Consider the following 22,392-nt stretch of genomic DNA (forward strand, 5'->3'; position numbering starts at 1 on the left):
CCTCGGCAGTCTTCAAAGGATGTTCATTGGGTCTAAAATTAAAATTGATTCACTTGGCTAAAGTCTGTTCTCTTGGAACACACTGGAGTGTTCCTGATGCCTGTGTGTATATCTAAACCTATTTATAATGTAAGAGGATGAGCACGTAGCAACAGAAGTTTTATCTTGATATCATTTGATGCTACCATGGTTTGTTCAAAAGTATTCTCGTAAAAGAAGTTGCAAGAATTATTTTCAGGACCGTGCATGGAAATGAGGCACATAATTCTGACTACAGTAGTGGGAGTGGTGTGTTTAATTCCACCCACACACCCTTATTAACTGAAAGCATTATTTCCAAGCTGCAAGACTTCAAAATCCTGGTTCCAGCAGCTATGCTGTCTGCCAGTATCCCAAAAAACTTTATTTCCCTAAGGTTTCCACAGTATGACATATTTGGATCATGTTCAGTTCTTACCTTCCCCTGTGTACATTTGTTTCGTGTATTTTAATTGTTCTCTTATCTGCACATAGATATTAATTCCAGAATGTACAAATAGGCACCATTGTGATTTCCCCACCACACTTTATATGATAACATCACTTATGAATGCTATTTACAAGTTTCCAGGCAGACGTGGGGTTGATCTAAACTTGTGGGACAACAGCATGCAGATATCTGCTTTCAGTTTGTGTGCATGTTTCCCCCTGTTATTTTCCCTTTTTTATGACTGTATTAATTGTTAGCAGAAGTCTCTATGCAATGACTGAGCAATCCAGCAATGGAATGTAGCAGGTGAGAAATTATTGTTTTGCTTCATCTGAGAAACCTGTCGATACAGCCTAATTCTTATGTCTTGGGACATTTGTGTAGTGATTCGCCACTTAATTCTCAGCATGTGGGCACTAGCTGACCACCGGGACATGAACTGTCCTAACATTGATGTTTTATCGACCCATTTGACACGATACTTGCAGAAATGATGAATCAAAAACTAACCCATCACTAAGGGAAACGGGACATGTGGGAATTGGTATGTTGCACCTCACTGAGTCTTAAGGCATTAAGGCTAAGGATTAATCCAAAGAGGCCGTGAAGGGCATCAAAGCCATACCCTAGCCTCATGCCTCAGTGAGTTAGTAGCAGAATGGGCCCTGCGGTCTAATCCAGAGCATTGACTTACTATTTGGTCAGGTTTATTTCCATAAATTTCTTTTGACACACAATGCGATACTTCTTTCATTGAAAAAGAGAAGTTTAAAAAAGTATAAATAAAATTACTAACCACTTAAGAATATGGTTTCAAAGGATATGAATAAAAGCCATAATTTTTAAAGCCTGTAACCATGAGTAATCTAGGCTGAAAGACCCTGACAGAGTTACAGTGAGACCAACACTGAGGCTTTGAATGTAGTCAATTAAAGGAGATGGCATGGGTCTTTAGACTGAGATAAAGTGTAACGTGAACTAGTCGATGAAGAAATAACATGACAAGGAAATGCCTCTGAACCCTTCCTAGTGCAACATAATTGCTACTGTCACCTCTGCAAACAGTTCAGGTGAATATACAACTTTCCACTGATCTAGAAAATGGATGGAATATTCAGTTTCTCTCTCTCTCTCTCTTTCTCTCTCTCTCCCTCTCTCTCTCTCTCTCTTTTACATGTTACCAATTGTTTTAATCCTAATTGCATTTTAGAAACATCCAAGAAAGTTTTAAAAATACTAATGCCTAGACTCATCCAGAGAAATTGAGGCAGAGTCTCTAGAGGTGTGGTTGAGGCATGGGTATTTTTAAAACTCCCCATGTGACACCAATGAGTATCCAAACTTGAGAGAATTTTGGAGGTTCTAATCAATAGCTTACTCAGTGTAAACAGCAGCATGAGATACATGAGTATGTTATGTATCTATGAACAAATTCCCAGAGTAGATTACAAGCTCCCCCCAAATAATTTGTTCCATAGTAATATTAAACAGTCACTGCAAACTGCTTAGTAACTGTTTGGGGTTTTTATTTTGCCTTCTTTCGTTTTCCTTTTCTTCTCAACCAAATCAGAGGGAAAATCCCTTATGCTTTCTAAAAACAAGAAAAAACCAGATTGATTGACAATACTACACTTATGTGTACATTTATTTATAGGGAAATGTTTCTGCATTATGCTACTAAGTGACAAATGATTGCCCACACGGGTCAATCTTCTTTCCTTTATAGAATACAACTCTCAGCATCCATCTATAGAGTCAACTGCTATCTTCACTCACTGTTAAAATAAAGAGTCCTTCTTTTTCTTGCCTCTGTCCATACAGGCTGGCTACATTTACTTAGTACAAAAGATGAAAATATAGTAATGTAGCAAGAGCAATAAATGATGGCTGCTAATCTTTGGCCTCATGCACACTCCCACAAATGTTCACTCAGAAAGTGTTTAAGAAATGTTTCCTGAGTGCCATCAGGTGCATAAGAGAAGATCATGTTGGATTCCCTGGAGCTGCTCCATAAATTTATACTCTGAGTAATTTTGCATTTGTGGAAAGCAGATGGTAAGAAGGGATCAGACTTGCAAGAGATCTGTTAACACCTAGGAGCTTGAGAAAGAAAGGAGAACCTTCAAAACATGATGTAGATCTGATATCCATGGAAGGACAGAGGAAAGGAAGGTAGAATGAATAAGAAGAGTCTCAGACTACATTGCAGTTCCAAGAAAGGTTTGGCAAAGCCAATGGGGCATCCTAGAGCCAAACTCACCTGTTGGGGCAGTCTTGTATTCACAGGAATGGCCCGCTTTCTTGGCCACACCAGGCTCTGTCCTGTGCTGGTAACAGTAACTGGAGCCATCAGTCAATCATGATCCCTGTAATAGGAGATCTGAGTGTCATGTTTCTAAGGTTACCCCAGTCCATCCCTGTGCTACATATATCCATTTCTCCATGATGCTTGGTGGCTCAGCTCCACCATGGTTCCTATGGGCTTATCTTCCCAAAGAGAACCTTAAAAGCGGAAGGTTAGTGAGATGAATAACAGTCCCTCTCTTTGCAAGTGGTCTCAGGGCTACAACTGGTACTCATCCTTGCCCTTTCTCCAGTACCAGTTCTAAATACAACTGACCTGATAAAATGGACCAGAGATCATCTGAATGTGCAGAAGTTGCACTACAGGAAAGGAACTTTGAAAGGATGAGACTTGGAGCTTATGTAGGGTGGCTGACACTTCTGATGTTCCTCCTCTCTGAGAGGTGGAGCAACTGAGAGAGAGAGAGAAAGAGATGAGAGACTTGGACTGTACAGCATAAACAAGTCCCCTTTATGCTGCTTCTAACTGTAATCAAATGGCTCTGCTCTGGGGGAGATAAAAAAGTGGAGTCCAGATTTATTACATTAGAATGCAAGCAAATGGCACTTGAGCAATGCATAATCTGTAATTCCCAAAGCCTGTTTACCATCCAATTATCCTTCCAGTGATCCCCAACCTTTTTGGCACTAGGGACCGGTTTCGTGGAGGACCATTTTTCCACGCATGGGGGGGGGGGGGTCAGGCAGTAATGCGAGCGATGGGGAGATGGGGAGATGGGAAGAGCAGATGAAGCTTCGCTCCTGCTGTGAGGCCTGGTTCCTAACAGCTGCGGACCAATACCAGTCCATGGCCCGGGGGTTGGAGACCCCTGCTTTACACAGATTTCTAGTAATCTTTGCTTGGAAAGCTGTGACACTGCAGAAAAATGGAACTATTCACAAAGCCTTGTTTCGCACCATCACTTCATCTTGACAAGGTGACTCAAACTTTCATTTCTGAGGTTCTGAGCTCTTGTCAATTAGACAGCTCTTAGGCCAAGTCTTCAGAGTATGTTTGGACACTATTACCATGGGTCCAGGGAGTATCAAGGGGTGTTCAAGTATGTCACCTGTGTTCCATATGGTTTCCTCCTTGACTGCATATTGTAAAAACAGCCCTAATCCCTCTTACTGATCAAGATTGATTACTCCTACCATTATGGTGACTTTTCTGTACACCTACTGATCGTCCCAATTTTCCTGGAACTACTGGGGACATGGTGCCATATAAAGCATGTGCTCTGATTTAGTGCAAACACTACATCTGGAAGGACAGCATTCTGTCCATTCAGAGTTTGCCTCCAAGGTGGTGATTTATCCATGTCTTTAGAAAGCCATTCTAAAGCCAGAAATTGTGTTTCCAAGTCAATGGGTCATGACTTAGCCAGTCTTAAACTCCAGACTCCTTGATCAACACCATTAAAATCCAATTCCAGGGTTGCTTCCTTGACTCCTTCTTGTACTCACTAGCTATTTTTGCAATTTCTCCAATATGTAATCTCTTTTCTCTTTTATCAGACCTTGTACATCCTTAGCCAAGTTATGCTGAGATTTAAAGTAGTCCTCAGCTTGTGGGCCAGCAAAAGTGGTATTGGAAGCTACTGAAAGGTCACAAGTCCCTTATGGTAGACAAGCTTTTGCAACGTCTTCCAAAAGGAGAAGTGCTAGCTTTGGATGAAAAAATGTGGGACATCTCTTTAAACTCATAGTGTTCAGGAGTCTGCAGAGTCATATTCTCAGACATTCCTCCAGAAGTTCCATCCCTACTTTCAGGTTCAAAGGTGTTAAGATCTGCCTTGTCAGGGTATTCAAATATCTCTTGATCTCCACTCTGACAGATCTTTGGTATACTGCTCAGCCTTTACTGTTGGAGGTAAGGGCTGTTTTGTAAGTTACTAAAGAGGTCTCTAACTGCTTGCTAATTGCCCTTTGTTTCTCATTATCCCTCCACAAAGAGTCAATACAGATTAGCAGTAACAAACAACTCTGCTCTATTTATAGTCATAGTTCCCACCATATCTTACAAACGCCAGAATCACTTACAACTTCAAGGATATTTCCCTCCACAAGTTTATTTCCCTGCATCTTAAACAGGGAAATATTTAGTTAGTGGGTAATCATCTTGTGTTTGGAACTGTCTATGCCCCAAAACTAGTCAGAATGATGTACTTTTCACCAGCACAGTAGATAGTGAATCAATCTCAAATCCTCACTTTACCACCAGTTTTCTTGAACTATTCTATTTTCCATTTACATTAGTGTGGGTTCTCCAAGATGCTGAAGTCAATATGGGATTAGAGATGAAAGTGGGATGGAGGGGCAGCAGAAGAAAGGGGAAAGAATCTTCAGCTTATGATATAAATATCAATCTCGTGTAAGAAAATGGTGATTGGAATGAAGGTTATTGTAGGACATGTCGCAGATTACAGTACAATTTGAAGAATGCTGGGGTTGGGTAGCTGAGTGCTCTCAAGACAAAGTTGTGTCTTGGAAGAGCCCTGCTTTTCACTGAAATGGGTCCACCTTAGGACTTCCTCTGTGCTCGGTCATTGGCTAGGAACAGGACATAGAATATATGGTCTCAGTGTTAGTGCAGTGGTGAATCCACAGGGGCAGCAACTAGTATCATTGGACAGTTATGTTCCTCAGAGCATGAGATCTGACTGGTCTATTTTCATAAACACCTCTACATGTAAGTCTAAGTAAATTGTATTCAGGTAGGTTCCTGTTACCAAAACCAAAGAAGGAAATTCAAAAGGTGCCAAGTAGACCCTAATATTGATTTATACAGGAGAACTCCATGGGAAATCAACTTACCTCTTGCACTGAGAAGAATCAACACCATCTCTTGGTGAGACTTCTGGGATCACACTTAAAAAAGAGAGAGAAAGAGAAGAATTTCACTTGACACATATTGGGTTCAAGGTACTGGTGGGAATCTGAAAAATATTGAAAATGTCCAAAAGAGTTGGGAAAGTAGAATGCAAGCTGGATAGACAATTTAGGAAAAGTAATTTCAATTTTTATCCTCTAGGTGCTTTAGTGGAATGCATAGTAGATATAAAGACACAGAAGAATGATGTAAATATAGTGTGTGTGTGTGTGTGTGTGTGTGTGTGTATGTGTGTTTAAGGCATGATTTAGCATCACTAATTTAATCTCATGAATGCCAATAAATTAAAAGTTGAGATGCAGAAAGTGGCTTGAGAATACAAAAATAACACTATAGTTTATTTTTTAGTTCCATGAATTGCTTATATGTGGAATCCTAAAATAAACTGTGTTTTCAAGATGCCCTCAGGCTACATCCCTCAATGAACATATTTTCAAAGAGAACAGATACAGAAGTATCACTTTTAAATTCTGATCTTGACAAAACATTGTGAGTAAACATAGGTAAAACATACCCAGTATTTCTGTTTTAAGACAGCAAATTCTCTTTATAAGACATGGACACACATATATGCAGATATAGATTTATCTAGATCTCTCTCTATATATATAAGAAATTATTAAATAAAATTATACATTTGAAATAAGAGCATTAATTCATGAAAATCATGCCAAATACATGAATACAAAGCTTTTCAAAACTTTTTCAGTCTTAGAGCAAATGTAAACTTCAAAAGTTTCAGGTATATAAATGAAAACAGCCAAGCTAAAAGGAAAAAAAAAGAAGCCGGTTAAAAGTATCTTCTCAAACATTCTAGGGTGCCCCAGGATGAACCATTTAGAAAGCCAAGATCAGAGCAGATCTCTGAATGTAGATCAAGTTTTATCAAAGCCAACTACTTGGTCTGCAAGTGGAACAAAAGACATAGTTTAACAAATGCAGAAATAATGAGGGTTTCAGATTTCTAACCGAGGCTCCAAAAGATATACTCCAGTCTAAAATATCAAAGCATGGGAGGTCACAACTGAAACTACTATTGCCACATAGAATTTCTGCATACCATAGGCAGAATTTATAAAAGCAAAAATTTCAGTCACTTCCTCTTTGTATTTCTCGAATGAGAAGAAAATATATGCTAGATCTAGCCTACAAGAAATTTGCAAATTTCAGTATTTATGTTGGTTGACCAAAGAAATCTGTTGATTCTATGGAAAATTAAAGTCATTACTCTCCCACAGATTCTCAAGATGCTAAATTTCAAAATATTGGCACCAGTCACCAAAAGACCATATTTCAAGGTTGCAAATTTGAAGTTGTGTCTTGGGTGATGGTAATACGTTACAATGAAATATAAAAATGCATATAAATAATAAGGATAACTTAATTAATTATGCAAAACTTTTTTTTGAGATCTCAAAATAACTTCAATCACTTTCTTGTCCATCTGGTTCCAAGCATATGAAATAGAATCAGATCTATATCATCATGAATTCATGTGCTTGATCTTCTATTTGTTATCTAGGTGAGTTAATTCATATAAATCTCAATTTCCACATATTAACATTGAGAATACTATTATTACTCACCTTGTAGTTAAGATGCAATAATAAAACTAAACAACAGTGGCTTATTGGATGCCTTAAAAATGTAGTCAGTACTATATTGTTATTAATACCTTCACATTAAGTATGTAACAATTTGAATGTTCAAATAATTATATAATTACTTCTTTATTAAATAAATATGCATTTTCAATGTATTTCCATTATGTTGTCTTTTGATTGCTGAATTTTTCTTTTTTAACAATTAAAGCAATAGTTGCCCAGATTGGTTCCAGATGGTGGAGTAGAAGGACATGCACTCACTCCCTCTTGCAAGAGCACCAAAATCACAACTAAATGCTGAACAGTCATCAACAGGAAGACACTGGAACTCACCAAAAAAGACACCCCACATCCAAAGACAAAGGAGAAGCTGCAGTGAGACGGTAGGATGGGCACAATGACAATAAAATCAAATCCCATAACTGCTGGGTGAGTGACTCACAAACTGGAGAACAATTATACCACAGAAGTCAACCCACTGGAATGAGGGTTCTGAGCCCCATGTGAGGCTTCCCAAACTGGGGGTCTGGCAATGGGAGGAGGAGTTCCCAAAATATCAGACTTTGAAGTCTAGAGGGATTTGATTGCAGACTTCAACAGGACTGAGAGAAACAGTGGCTCCACTCTTGGAGGGCACACACAAAGTAGTGTGTGCATCAGGACCCAGGGGGAAGGAGTAGTGACCCTATAGGAGACTGAACCAGACCTACTTGCTAGTGTTGGAGGGTTTCCTGCAGAGGCAGGGGTGGCTGTGGCTCACCACGGGGACAAGGACACTGGCAGCAGAAGTTCTGGGAAGTACTCCTTGGCATGAGCCCTCCCGGAGTCCACCATTAGCCCAACCAAAGAGCGTGTAGCCTCCAGCACTAGGTCACCTGAAGCCAGAAACCCAACAGGGAGGGAACTCAGCCCGATCCAACAGCAGACAAGCAGATTAAAGTTTTACTGAGCCCTGCCCATCAGAGGAACAACCAGCTATACCCACCACCAGTCTCTCACAACAGGAAACTTCCACAAGCCTCTTAGATAGCCTTATCCACCAGAGGGCAGACACCAGAAGCAAGAAGAACTACAATCTTTCAGCCTGTGGAACGAAAACCACACTCACAGAAAGACAGACAAAATGAAAAGGCAGAGAACTAAGTACCAGATGAAGGAACAAAATGAAACCCGAGAAAAACAACTAAATGAAGTGGAGCTAGGCAACTTCCAGAAAAAGATTTCAGAATAACGATAGTGAAGATGATCCAGGACCTCAAAAAGAATGGAGGCAAAGATCAAGAAGATGTAAGAATTGTTGAAAAAAGACCTAGAAGAATTAAAGTACAAACACCTAGAATAATTAAAGAACAAAAAAACAGATGGACAATACAATAACTGAAATGAAAAATACACTAGAAGGAATCAATAGCAGAATAACTGAGTCAGAGGCATGGATAAGTGACCTGGAACACAGAATGGTGGAATTCACAGCAATGGAACAGAATAAAGAAAAAACAATGAAAAGAAATTAAGACAGCCTAAGAGACCACTGGGACAACATTAAACGTACCAACATTCTCATTATAGGGGTCCCAGAAGGAGAAGAGAGAGAAAGGACCCGAGAAAATATTTGAAGAGATTATAGTCAAAAAATACCCTAACATGGGAAAGGAAATAACTATCCAAATACAGGAAGTGAAGAGAGTCCCAGGCAGGATAAACCCAAGGAGAAACATGCTGAGACACACAGTAATCAAACTGACAAAAATTAAAGACAAAGGAAAGTTATTAAAAGTAACAAGAGAAAAACAACAAATAACATACAAGGGAACTTCCATAAGGTTAACAGCTGATTTCTCAGCAGAGACTCTAGAATCTAGAAGGGAATGGCATGATATATTTAAAGTGATGAAAGGGAAGAACCTACAACCAAGATTACTCTACCAGCAAGGATCTCATTCAGATTCGATGGAGAAATCAAAAACTTTACACACAAGCAAAAGCTAAGAAAATTCAGCACCACCAAACCAGCCCTACAACAAATGCTAAAGGAACTTCTCTAAGTGGGAAACACACAGAAAAAAAGGACCTACAAAAGCAAACCAAAAACAATTAAGAAAATTGTAATAGGAACATACGTATCAATAATTACCTTAAATGTGAATGGATTAAATGCTCCAACCAAAAGACACAGTCTCGCTGAATGGATACAAAAACAAGACCCATATATATGCTGTCTACAAGAGACCCATTTAAGACCTAAGGACACATACAGACTGAAAGTGAGGGGATGGAGAAAGATATTTCATGCAAATGGAAATCAAAAGAAACCTGGAGTAGCAATACTCATATCAGACAAAACAGACTTTAAAATAAAGAATGTTACAAGAGATAAGGAAGGACACTATGTAATGATCAAGGGATCAATCCAAGAAGAAGATATTACAATTATAAATATATATGCACCTAACATAGAAGCAGGTCAATACATAAGGCAAATGCTAACAGCCATAAAAGAGGAAATCGACAGTAACACAATAATAGTGGGTGACTTTAACATTTCACTTACAGGAATGGACAGATCTTCCAGACAGAAAATTAATAAAGAAACACAAGCTTTAAATGACACAATAGATCAGAAAGATTTAATTGATATTTATAGGACATTCCATCCCAAAACAGCAGATTAAATTCTTCTCAAGTGTACATGGAACATTCTCCGGGATAGATTACATCTTGGGTCACAAATCAAGCCTCAGTAAATTTAAGAAAATTGCAATCATATCAAGCATCTTTTCTGATCAAAACACTATGAGATTAGAAATAAATAACAGGGGAAAAAAGTAAAAAAACACAAACACTTGGAGGCTAAACAATATGTTACTAAATAACCAAGAAATAACTGAAAAAATCAAAGAGGAAATCAAAAAATACCTAGAGACAAATCACAACAAAAACATGATGATCTAAAACCTAGAGGATGCAGCAAAAACAGTTCTAAGAGGGAAGTTTGTAGCAATACAATCCTACCTCAAGGAACAAGAAAAATCTCAAATAAAAAACCTAAACTTACATCAAAAGGAACTGAAGAAATAAATGCAATAGAAACAGAGAAAACAATAGCAAAGATAATAAAACAAAAAGCTGGTTCTTTGAGAGGACAAACAAAATTGATAAACCTTTAGCCAGATGCATCAAGAAAAAGAGGGAGAGGACCCAAATCAATGAAATTAGAAATGAAAAAGGAAAAGTTACAATGGACACTGCAGAAATACAAAACATCATAAGAGACTACTACAAGCAATTTTATGCCAAGGACAACCTGGAAGAAATAGACAAATTCTTAGAAAGGTATAACCTTCCAAGACTGAACCAGGAAGAAATAGAAAACATGAACAGACCAAACACAAGTGCTGAAATTGAAAATGTGACTAAAAATCTTCCAACAAACCAAAGTCCACGACCAGATGGCTTCACAGGTGAATTCTACCCAACATTTAGAGAAGAGCTAACACCTATATTTCTCAAACTCTTCCAAAAACTTGCAGAGGAAGAAGCACTCCCAAACTCATTCTACGAGGCCACCATCAACCTGATACCAAAACCAGACAAACATACTACAGAAAAAGAAAATTACAGACCAATATCACTGATGAACATAGATGCAAAAATCCTCAACAATATACTAGCAAACAGAATCAAACAACACATTAAAAGGATCATACACCATGATCAAGTGGGAGTGGGATTTATCCAAGGGATACAAGAATTATTCAAAATATGCAAATCAACCAATGTGATATACCATGTTAACAAGTTGAAGAATAAAAACCATATGATCATCTCAATAGATGCAGAAAAAGCTTTTGACAAAATTCAACACCAATTTATGATGAAAAACTCTCTGGAAAGTGGGCATAGAGGGAACCTACCTCAACATAATAAAGGCCATATATAACAAACCCACAGCAAACATCATTCTCAACGGTGAAAAACTGAAAACATTTCCTCTAAGATCAGGAACAAGACAAGGATGACCACTCTTGCCACTATTATTCAACATAGTTTTGGAAGTCCTAGCCAGAGCCATCAGAGAAGAAAAACAAATAAAAGGAATACAAATTTGGCAAGAAGTAAAAGTGTCACTGTTTGCAGGTGACATGATACTATACATAGATAATCCTAAAGATGCCACCAGAAAACTAATAGAGCTAATCAATGAATTTGGTAAAGTAGCAGGATACAAAATTAATGCACAGAAATCTCTTGTATTCCTGCACACTAACAATGAAAGAACAAAAAGAGAAATTAAGGAGCAATTCCATTCACTATTGCAACAAAAAGAATAAAATACCTAGGAATAAACCTACCTAAGAAGGTAAAAGACCTGTGCTCAGAAAACTATAAGACACTGATGAAAGAAATCAACGATGACACAAACAGATGGAGAGATATACCATGTTCTCAGATTGGAAGAATCAATATTGTGAAAATGACTATACTACCCAAAGCAATCTACAGATTCAATGCAATCCCTATCAAATTACCAACGGCAGTTTTCAAAGAACTAGAACAATAAATCTTAAAATTTGTATGGAGACACAAAAGACCCCGAATAGCCAAAGCAATCTTGAGGGAAAAAACGGAGCTGGAGGAATCAGGCTGGCTGACTTCAGACTATACTACAAAGCTAGAGTAATCAAGACAGTATGGTACTGGCACAAAAACATAAATATAGATCAGTGGAACAGGATAGAAAGCCAAGAGATAAACCCACGCACGTGTGGTCAACTAATCTATGACAAAGGAGGCAAGGATATACAATGGAGAAAAGACAGTCTCTTCAATAAGTGGTGCTGGGATAACTGAACAGCAGCTACATGTAAAAGGATGAAATTAGAACACTCCCTAACACCGTACACAAAAATAAACTGAAAATGGTTAAAAGACCTAAATGTAAGACTGGATACTATAAAACTCTTAGAAGAAAACATAGGCAGAGCACTCTTTGACATAAATCACAGCAAGATCTTTTTTGTCCTACCTCGTAGAGTAATGGAAATTAAAACAAAAAATAAACAAATGGGACCTAATGAAACTTAAAAGCTTTTGCACAGTAAAGGAAACTGTAAAGAAGACAAAAAGACAACCCACAGAATGGGAGAAATATCTGCAAATGAATCAATGGACAAAGGATTATTCTCCAAAATATATAAACAACTCATGCAGCTCAATATTAAAAAAAAGAAACAATCCAATCCCAAAATGGGCAGAAGACCTAAATAGACATTTCTGCAAAGAAGACATACTGATGGCCAAGAGGCACATGAAAAGCTGCTCAACATCACTAATTATTAGAGAAATGCAGATCAAGACTACAATGAGCAATCACCGCACACCAGTCAGAATGGCCATCATAAAAAAATCTACAAACAATAAATGCTGGAGAGCGTGTGGAGAAAAGGGAACCCTTGTACACTGTTAATGGGAATGTAAGTTGATACAGCCACTATGGAAAACAGTATGGAGGTTCCTTAAAAAACTAAAAATAGATCTATCATATGACCCAGCAATCCCACTACTGGGTGTTTACCTAGAGAAAACTATAATTCAAAAAGACACATGCACCCCAATGTTCCTGGCAGCACGGTTTACAATAGCCAGGTCATGGAAGCAATGTAAATGCCCATCAACAGATGAATGGATAAAGAAGATGTGGTACAATGGAATATTACTAGTCATAAAAAGCAATGAAATTGGGTCATTTGTAGGGATGTGGATGGACCTAGAGACTGTCAGACAGGGTGAAGTAAGCCAGAAAGAGAAAAACAAATATTGAATATTAACACATATATGTGGAATCTAGAAAATAGTACAGATGAACCAGTCTGCAAGGCAGAAGTAGAGCCATATATGTAGAGAATAAAATGTAAGGACACCAAGGAGGGTGGGTGGGATGAACTGGGAGACTGGGATTGACATATATACACTAATATGTATAAAATAGATAAATAATTAAAAGCTGCTGTATAAAAAAATAAAATTCAAAAATTCAAATTAAAAAAAGATGAAGAAATCCTTTAAAATAAATAAATAAAGCAATAGTTGCCCAATATTAATGTGAGTAAGAGCTTGTAAAAACATGGATTTTGCATCTGTGAACCTGCATTTTAATGAAGCACCACAGATAATTTTATATAGGTTCATTTTGGACAATACTGACATAATGATTTCTAGGAATAATTTACATGTAGTGCTATAAGTGGTGTTCAATTTCAAATGAAAAGCTTTTTGGATTTTGCAATAAAATAAATCTGTTAAGGAAAGAATGTTTGTATCCCCCCCGAATTCATATGTTGAAGCACTAACCTCCAACACGATGGTATTAAATGGTAGGGTCTTTGGAAGGTAATTAGCTCTATATGAAGTCATAAGGATGGAGCCCCCATGATAGGATTAATGCTCTTCTAGAAATTGGACAGGCACAGAGCTTCCACAGTGTGAGGACACACTGTGAGAATTTGGTTATCTGTAAGCCAGGAAGATGGTCATCACCAGAACCCAACCATACTGGCACCATGATCTCAGACTTTCAGCCTCAAGAAGTGTGAGAAATTAAATTCATGTTTTTTAAGTCTCCTAGGATGTAGTATTTTGTTATGACAACAAACTGAATAATACAAACCCAAATCATCCCAAGCATTTATTTGACTTAAAACATGCCCTCACAATGAGATATTACTTCACACTTGTCCCAACAGCTAATCATCAAAAAGTCTACAAACAACAAATGTTGGTGAGGATGTGGAGAAAAGGGAACCCTCTTACACTGTTGGTGGGAATGTAAACTGGTGCAGCCACTATGGAAAACAGTATGGAGGTCCACAAAAAACTAAAAATGGAAGTACATATGATCCAGCAATTCAACTGCTGGATATATATCTGAAGAAAAAAAAATACTAATTCAAAAAGATACATGCATCCCAAAGTTCATGACAGCATTATTTACAATAGTTAAGATATGAAAGCAAAATAAGTGTCCATCAACTGATGAGTGGATAAAGAAGATGTGGTGTATGTATAAAATGGAATACTACTCAGTCATGAAAACAGAATGTAATTCTGCCATTTGCAACAATGTTAATGGACCTAGAGGGTATTATGCTTAGTAAAATAAATCAGACAGAGAGAGACAAATACTGTATGTTGACACTTATATGTGGACTCTAAAAAATAAAACAAATGAATATGTATAAAAGAAAATAGAAACGTATTCACAGATATAGATAAACTAGTAGATACCAGTGGGGAGAAGGAAGGAGGGAGGGGAAAGATAAAGGTATGGATTTAAGAGCTACAAACTACTACATATAAAGTAAATGTGCATCAAGGATATATTGTACAGCACAGGAAAATATAGCTATTATTTTGTAATAACTTTAAATGGAGTATAATCTATAAAATATTGAATCTCTATGTTGTACACCTGAAATTAATGTAATCATCTATACTTAAATAAAAAATAATAAAAAAGGATGTGACAATATATAAAACATGAAATACTTATGACAGAATAATATAAAATGTATACTCACCATATTAATTTGGTTTATCTGTCTCCATATCTTTACTGCATGTTTTTTTTTCATTTTTTTTTTTGCGTTACGCGGGCCTCTCACTTCTGTGGTCTCTCCCATTGTGGAGCACAGGCTCTGGACGCACAGGCCCAGCGGCCACAGCTCACGGGCCTAGCCGCTGCACGGCATGTGGGATCTTCCTGGACCGTGGCAGTAACCCATGTCCCCTGCATCGGCAGGCAGACTCTCAACCACTGCGCCACCAGGGAAGCCCTACCCTAAGATTTTATCACAAATTGCTAATGAAAATAAAGCTGTTAGTGGAGTTTCAACATGCATAGGTAAATGAGAACACAGAACTCCCCTTTCGCATGCCCCATTCTCCTCCTTCTAACTCCCTATGTGAACTCACTTTGTGCCAAGACCAAGAAGCTGTGCCCCAATAAGAACCAAGCTGATTTCCTCACACTGACTGGGGCTATTGCTCACTTAGAAGACTTGATGCTTAATTTTGATAAGCAACTAGAAGACCATGGAGACAACGTATAAAAATGATTTGTCTTGGGAGAAAATACTAAAGAGGGTTAATGTGCTGTTCCACATGTCTAACCTCCTGGGATTAAACCACAAACACCAAGATCACCAAGTGTACTTGGCAACAATGCGCTAAAAATGAAAAAAAAGAAGCATCATACTGTTATTGCATTCATTTTCCCCCAAGGCACTCTCTGAGAAACACCACACCCTCTAAGGGAATTGAGAACAGCTTCCTTGTGGGGTAGGTTATATAATATATATGCATCTTTTTCCAAGCAGTTAAACCATATCCAGCTATCAGCACACCTTACTTAAGATGATTGTAATGTATGAGATTAAATGTTCCTACCTGATTGGAAACCTTCTTGTCCTCAAGTCATTGGCTATACTGGAGTTTTTTTCTTGGGTCAGACCTTCAGACTTCTACCAGAAATCATTCCTTTGGGGAAACCAGGCCTTCCCAGAAACTCAGGAAACTGAAATGGTGACAAGCAAGAGAGAAGGAAATTATTTGGACACATAGACCTCAATTGTTTGGTTTTAAGTAAATGTCCAAGCAAACATCTTCTAAATGGTATAATAACTTTAGGGAAATTCACGGTTTATAAGTTTGTGTGCTCATAAACTGAACATATTATGATAAGAGTACAGGTTGCATTTTGTGTCTTCAACTCAAGCAAAGACTTCAAAAAAGGCCCAGTTATCCTTTGTTCATTAAGACACAAAGAGAGGGCAAAAAGGGCAAGTTTCTAAGTCTTTTTCTTTACAATTTACTTCCTTTCTTCAGTCTTCATCAAGATCTTCAGGAAATTAACTTTACTAAAGTTAATTATTCATAAAATAAACATAGGAACCTGCAGAAGACTATTTCACAGAGACCTGTAATGTACAATATCCATTGCATACATGCACCATGAGCTTGTCTTTTCTAGCACTGGCATACACAAAACTCTGTGTGTGTGTGTGTGTGTGTGTGTGTGTGTGTGTGCGCGTGCACGCACATGTGTGTCTTTTTTTGTGATGGAGCCATAGGGAGAAAATAAATCTATTGGCTGCAATTCAGTGATGTAGGAAGATTTAAGGGTAAAGGAAAAGGCTACATCAAGTGAAACAATAAAGTCATGAGGTTGTGGTTCCATAATAATAACAATAGCAGTCTTCTGTAACCAAGGGAGCAGGCTCCTCAAATTATAGTCACACCTGTTAGACCATCTGCCCATAAATTACACACTATCATTAATGGAAAGCAAATGGCACTGTCTCTCCTTCCCTTTATCCATTGGCCATCCTCATATAAACTCTTTTTCTCTTCAAGGTCATGCTCTTTCCTATCTGTTTAAAAATATTAGGATTTAGGAGGAGTGATACGTAATGTGCCGTGCCTTGGTACTTGTACCAGTGACGGCTCTGTAAGGAGCACTGGGTCGTTAGGAGGCTATCAATTGAATTCCCCTAGAAGCAGAACCTGAGGAAATAATTTGAATGCAAACTGTTCATCTGGGAGGTGCTTCCAGAAAACTCAGAAGTGGAGTGGGAACTGAATATGGAGGCATGGAAGGAAGCCAACAGAGGTGCATTACTGAATAAATTACTCCTGCAGGGAACTGCTGCCAGTACTTCAGGGGAGTTCTGTGAAACTCTACAGAACATGTCTCAGAGTTATCCCAAGAATCGGTGAGAAACTTGAAGTACTTATCTTCCAGTCCCCTCTGTCCTTGGTTGAAAGCTACACCCAGATACATTAACTCCTGCACACTTCTGGCCTGCCCTAAGGTGGATAATTGCAGGTGGCAGCATGATCCTATCAGCATATACTGGAATGATGAGTGCTGGGGAGATATGAGTGGAGCATTGAAACCATCTAATACAGTCAGGGCAGGAGATATTAATTATTGGCTTGAAAGTCCAAATGGATAACCTTAAATTCCTGGGTTTATGGTTTTACTTTGAGGTATTTAAGCATGATGTATGAGTAAAAATTTCCTCTATTAAATCAAGTTTAAGATCCTAAGTCCCTAATCTTCTGGAAAACTGTGGGTATCTTGTAACGGATTTTTGAAAAGTAACATGATTAAGAGTTCAAATTGACCATTCATTCATTCAAACATTCATTCATTCAACAAACATTTATTGAACACCTGAAGTATGTTATGGGTTAAACTAGGCACCAGTGTTACTGTTACTAAAATCATTATCGTGCCACCTAGAATTCAATGTATTGTGACACTCAAATAAGAAAATCCATGGTTACTGTAAAAATTATTACAGAGTGCTATAGGAAGACACGGTAAGACCTTAATTCATGCTGTGGACAGTAGTATATGGGCGATATCAGTAGGGCTTCCTGTAGAAGGCAATTGAAATGGATATGTAATATGAATGAAGGGTGAATTTTTGAGGAAAAGAGAAGATAAATTCATGGTTGCCAGAAAATGAATGGTTAAGGATCAGTGCAGAAAGGAGTTCCATTCATAATCAGTATAAGAAATGCTCACTGGGGCTTACCTGGTGGCCCAGTGGTTGAGAGTAAACCTGCCGATGCAGGGGACACGGGTTCGTGCCCTGGTCCGGGAAGATCCCACATGCCGCGGAGCAGCTAGGCCCCGTGAGCCATGGCTGCTGAGCCTGCGCGTCCGGAGCCTGTGCTCCGCAACGGGAGAGGCCACAACAGTGAGAGGCCCGCGTACCACAAAAAAAAAAAGAAAAAAAAAAGGAAATGCTCACTGGATTGTAAGAAAAGAAGACAATGGAGAGGGTGGTAGAAGCCAGATCATGCATGGTCCATGTATGTATAGTGAGTGCTATGGTCTAGTCTTTGTGTTCCCCTCCAAATTCATACGTTGAAATCTTAATTTCCGTAGCTGATAGTATTAGTAGGTGGGGTCTTTTGGAAATGATTTTGGTATTAGTGCTCTTATTAAAGAGACCCCACAGAGCTCCCTAAGCTCTTCTGCCATGTGAGGATACAATGAGAAGTCTGTGATTCAGAAGAGGGCCCTCATCTGACCATACTGGCACCCTATTCTTGAACTTGCAACCTCCGGAACCGTGAGAAAAAAAATTCCTGTTGTTTATGAGCCACCCAACCTGCAGGATAATCTTACAGCAGCCCGAAAGGACAAAGAGAGTTTGGATGGGAGATTTTACTCCAAGAAAGATGGGAATCCATTGAAGGATTTTACCTGGTAACTTAGAAGAGAGAAAAGTTTCATAACACAATCAGGTATTTTTATAAGAAAAATTTGTTTCTTTTTCAGAAAGATCACTCTGGAAATACAGTGACTCGATTTTTGGAGAAGTGTGATGGCAGGCCCGGATATAGAAAGATGAGTTAGTAGTCCATTAATATAAGTCAAACAAGAAAGTGGATATAAAAAGTGTGAATTTGTGGCTGAGAGTTCTTTTCTTTTAGTACTTGAAAAATGTTATGTCAATGCTTCTGACTCCATAGTTTTAGACAAGAAATATGCTGTCATTGGAATTGGTTTCTCAATAAGTGATGCATTGTTTCTGCCTGTGCACTTTCGAGATTTTTTTTGTCTCTACTTTTCAGAAGTTTAATTATGACGCGTCTTGACAAGGATACCTTTGTGTTATTCCTCTTTGGGTTTGCTCAGATTCTTGAATTTGTGCTTATGTCTTCTAAAATATTGGGAACTTTTTAGTCATTATTTCTTTGAATACTTTGTCAGTCCTACTTGCTCTCTTCTTTCATTCTGGAACTTTGATGATATGAATGTTAGTGCTTTTGTTACTGTTTACAGGTTCTTGAGATCCTGTTTTTTCTCCCATCTCTACCTCTCAGTCTATTTTTCTCTGTACATTTGGGACATTTTATTGATCTCTTCTAAGTTCATGATTCTATGCTTTGTAATCTCCACTCTACTCTTGAGCAAAGTTTTTTGATTGTTGTATTTTTCAGTTCTACTGTTCTCATTTGTTTTTATTCTTATAACTTCTAGTTCTTTGCTTACATTTTCTATTTTTCCCATTTCTGTCAAGGAACACATAATTGCTAATTGAAGCATTTATGTGACAGCTTATTTAAAATCCTTGTCTGATAATTTCAATAGATGTTTTATCTCAGTGCTGGTGTAGGTTTATTGTCTTTTCTCATTTATTCTGTGACTTCCCGGTTCTTGGTGCCATGAGTATATTTCAATTGTATTCTAAACATTGTGAGTTATTATATGACTCTGCATCCCATTTAATTTATTATTACTTTTTAGAAGGAAGTCATCCTACTGGAGGTGTAGTATGAGGACTGAGGGGTTACATACAGATTTCCATTGGGCCCTACTGTCAATACCCCAGCAAAAGTGGGCACTTACATTGCCTCACTGAAGACAGATCAAGTAGAAGTTCAGCTATCCTATTGGCCCTTCTGACACCTTCCCCCCAAAAGTGGGAACATTAATATCATTGTGTTGCCTTTTAGTAGGAGTGGAAGTTCTTCTCCCCAGTACATTTCTTGACACCAGGGGAGGGGAGAAGTGAAGTGTTTGCTGTCCTTCCTCCCACTTCATTCTTTCTTGTTGATGCCGGATGTGGGTAGAGGGTCAGCTACCTGCTGGCCCCACGACACCAGGGTAAGAGGAAGAGAACTGCCAACTAGCCCTGCTTGTGCCATCTCATTCTGTCTTACTGCCTCAGGACGGTTATGGGGATTCAGCACCCCATTGGGTCTCACTGACACCATGTGTTGGGGGTTAGTGGGGTGCCTACTCCCTCCAACCTGTAACATCCTATTCTTATTGATGTCGGGGAGAGACAGAGGCTAAGTCCCACCATTGGACCCCACGACTGTGTGAGGGCAGCCCAGTGTTAACTAGCCTGTCAGGCACCACCTTTGAAAGTCTCTTTGCTAAGGCAAAGGGGTGGAGGCTCAGCTCACCATTGCACCACACTGAAACAGCCCTGGTGGCGAATCAGAGCGCTGCCTCTTCTGGAGGGCAGGAGTGGGGTAGTGTGGAAGATCAAATCCTAGCTTGGCCCAACTGAAACCACAGGACATAGGGGACGGGTGCAATATTCCACTGGCACTTGGCTCGAGTAGTGTGTATATTATTGCCCAAATGGTTTTCTGTCTTTGGCAACCCCTTTCCTCATACCTTGGCTAGGGGGAACGGGGGTTTTGTGTTTTCTTTTTTGAAGCTTTCTTGTCTGTTGTTCTGTTGGTGGTTATTGATTGGGGGTTCCTGTAATACCCTCTCCAGGATGTATGGGAAGCAACAGGAAACACAGGGGACTCATCACCATGTTATTCCTCAAGTCCCAAAGTCCCTAGTTAAGTCTGCCTTCTCATTTCCACCTTTCAGTGTCTTCCTATGTTTGTTTGTTGTTATGTTCAGGGTTTTAGTTTTAAGTGGAAGAACCGGGGAGAAATGGGCTACTTCATCTTCTTGGAAGCAGAGGTCTGGAGGCCTACTGATGTTACAAAGCACTGCTGACTGTAAATTAAAATTTGATGATATACACCTTGCCCTTTAAGAATTATTCTGCTAGATGATGTGGCTTCCCAAAGTAGCTACAATTTGATTTTCATACTTCTAAAAGTCAAGTGTTTTGCTGGAGTTGAAAGTTAAAGATAAGCAAGAGATGAGGCTAAGATGATCTATGTGGTAACAGATTAAAGTTGGAAACATCAATATACATTCATGTTTAGCTTAATATTGCTTCATATTACCTTAATACACATGGTTATGTAGAGAGATACTTATAGATATGTGCATATACATGGGTAATGTACACACATACTATCTCTTTGCTCTGTCAGCTGAGAAGACCTAGAAGCAATGACATCCGGGCAGCAATTAGCACACCCCACACCCAGATCCTGCTGTCTAATACTGTTCTCCACTGAAAAGACCTAGTTATCCTTGAAGAAATAGCTGATTCTAGGACTGGGGCAGTAAATATACAAGATTTATATACAAGACCATCTTATAGTGTCAGAAAGTTAGGAAGTTCCAAAAAAATATATAGGATGGGGATACCTCAGAGTGGCACACGAGCCACTGAACTGAAAAGAGTTCACAAGGGTCAGGACTAGAGCAATTTGAGGAACAAAGTAACTAATGTAGAATTAGATTATAACCCAAAGTATGAAATAAAAATCCATGAGTTCTTCTGATATAAATAAATAATTGGATACATAAATAAATGCGGGAGAATAGATAAATCTCCAGTGCAAAAGAATTCCAAATAGTTTATGTAGTACTCCATCTTAAGCATAACTCTCTATTCCTTAGTTGTGGGCTGAGCATATTGACTTCCTTCCAAAAAGTACAATATGGAGAAGGGAAAACAGTCATTTTACAATGGAGAAACCTGAAAAACACTACCTCAGCCTGGTGATCAAGGTCGACCTCAGCATTCATAATGCATATTGATACTTTGTACACTTGATGTGATCTGACAAAATAACCCTTCTACTCTTGTGGTCTTCCTCCCCAAAACACATAATCCCAATATTATCATGAAAAAGGCATCAAACAAATTCTAGTAGTGGGCATCCTACACAAACCTAACTATTCAAAATTGCCAAGGTCATGCAAGGAAAATCTGAGAAGCTATCAAACCCAAGAGGAGCCTAAGAAAACATGGCAACTAAATGCAATATGATGTTTTGGATGAAATCCTGGAATAGAAAAAGGACATTAGGTGAAAACTAAGGAACTGGACTAATGTATGGACTATAGTAAACAATAATGTATCAATATTTGTTCATTGATTGTAACAATGTAACATACTAATATAAGTTGATCATCATAGAGGGAAATGGGTATAGGGTATATAGAAACACTTTATACTATCTTCTCAATTTTTCTGTAAAATTAAAACACTTCTAAAAAATAAAGTCTACAAAAATGTTGTATTTTCTTGTTTTATGATTATGTGCCTGTATTTCCTAATAAATATGTAAATTTGCTTTGCCTTCCTTGATACTGATATTAAAGAAAATACTAAGTAACTCTGAAAGAATTT

The 22,392-nt window shown here is 38.3% G+C and overlaps 1 long non-coding RNA gene across 5 annotated transcripts in view; it reads right to left on the reverse strand.

Moving 5' to 3' along the window:
• LOC125961833 (uncharacterized) overlaps positions 1-22,392 on the reverse strand; it is a 155,390-nt gene that overhangs the window by 26,485 nt on the left and 106,513 nt on the right. For 4 of the 5 annotated variants that reach the window (XR_007472895.1, XR_007472896.1, XR_007472898.1 and 1 more), the window contains exons 2-4: positions 15,755-15,881; positions 5,630-5,683; positions 2,730-2,835 (exon numbers count right to left, since the gene is read on the reverse strand). This is a non-coding gene — a long non-coding RNA (uncharacterized LOC125961833). The remainder of the gene's footprint in view (positions 1-2,729; positions 2,836-5,629; positions 5,684-15,754; positions 15,882-22,392) is intronic. The other variant, XR_007472897.1, reaches the window with a different exon arrangement.

The sequence above is a fragment of the Orcinus orca genome, chromosome 17 (genome assembly GCF_937001465.1).
Source record: "Orcinus orca chromosome 17, mOrcOrc1.1, whole genome shotgun sequence".
NCBI classification, from domain to species: Eukaryota; Metazoa; Chordata; class Mammalia; order Artiodactyla; family Delphinidae; genus Orcinus; species Orcinus orca.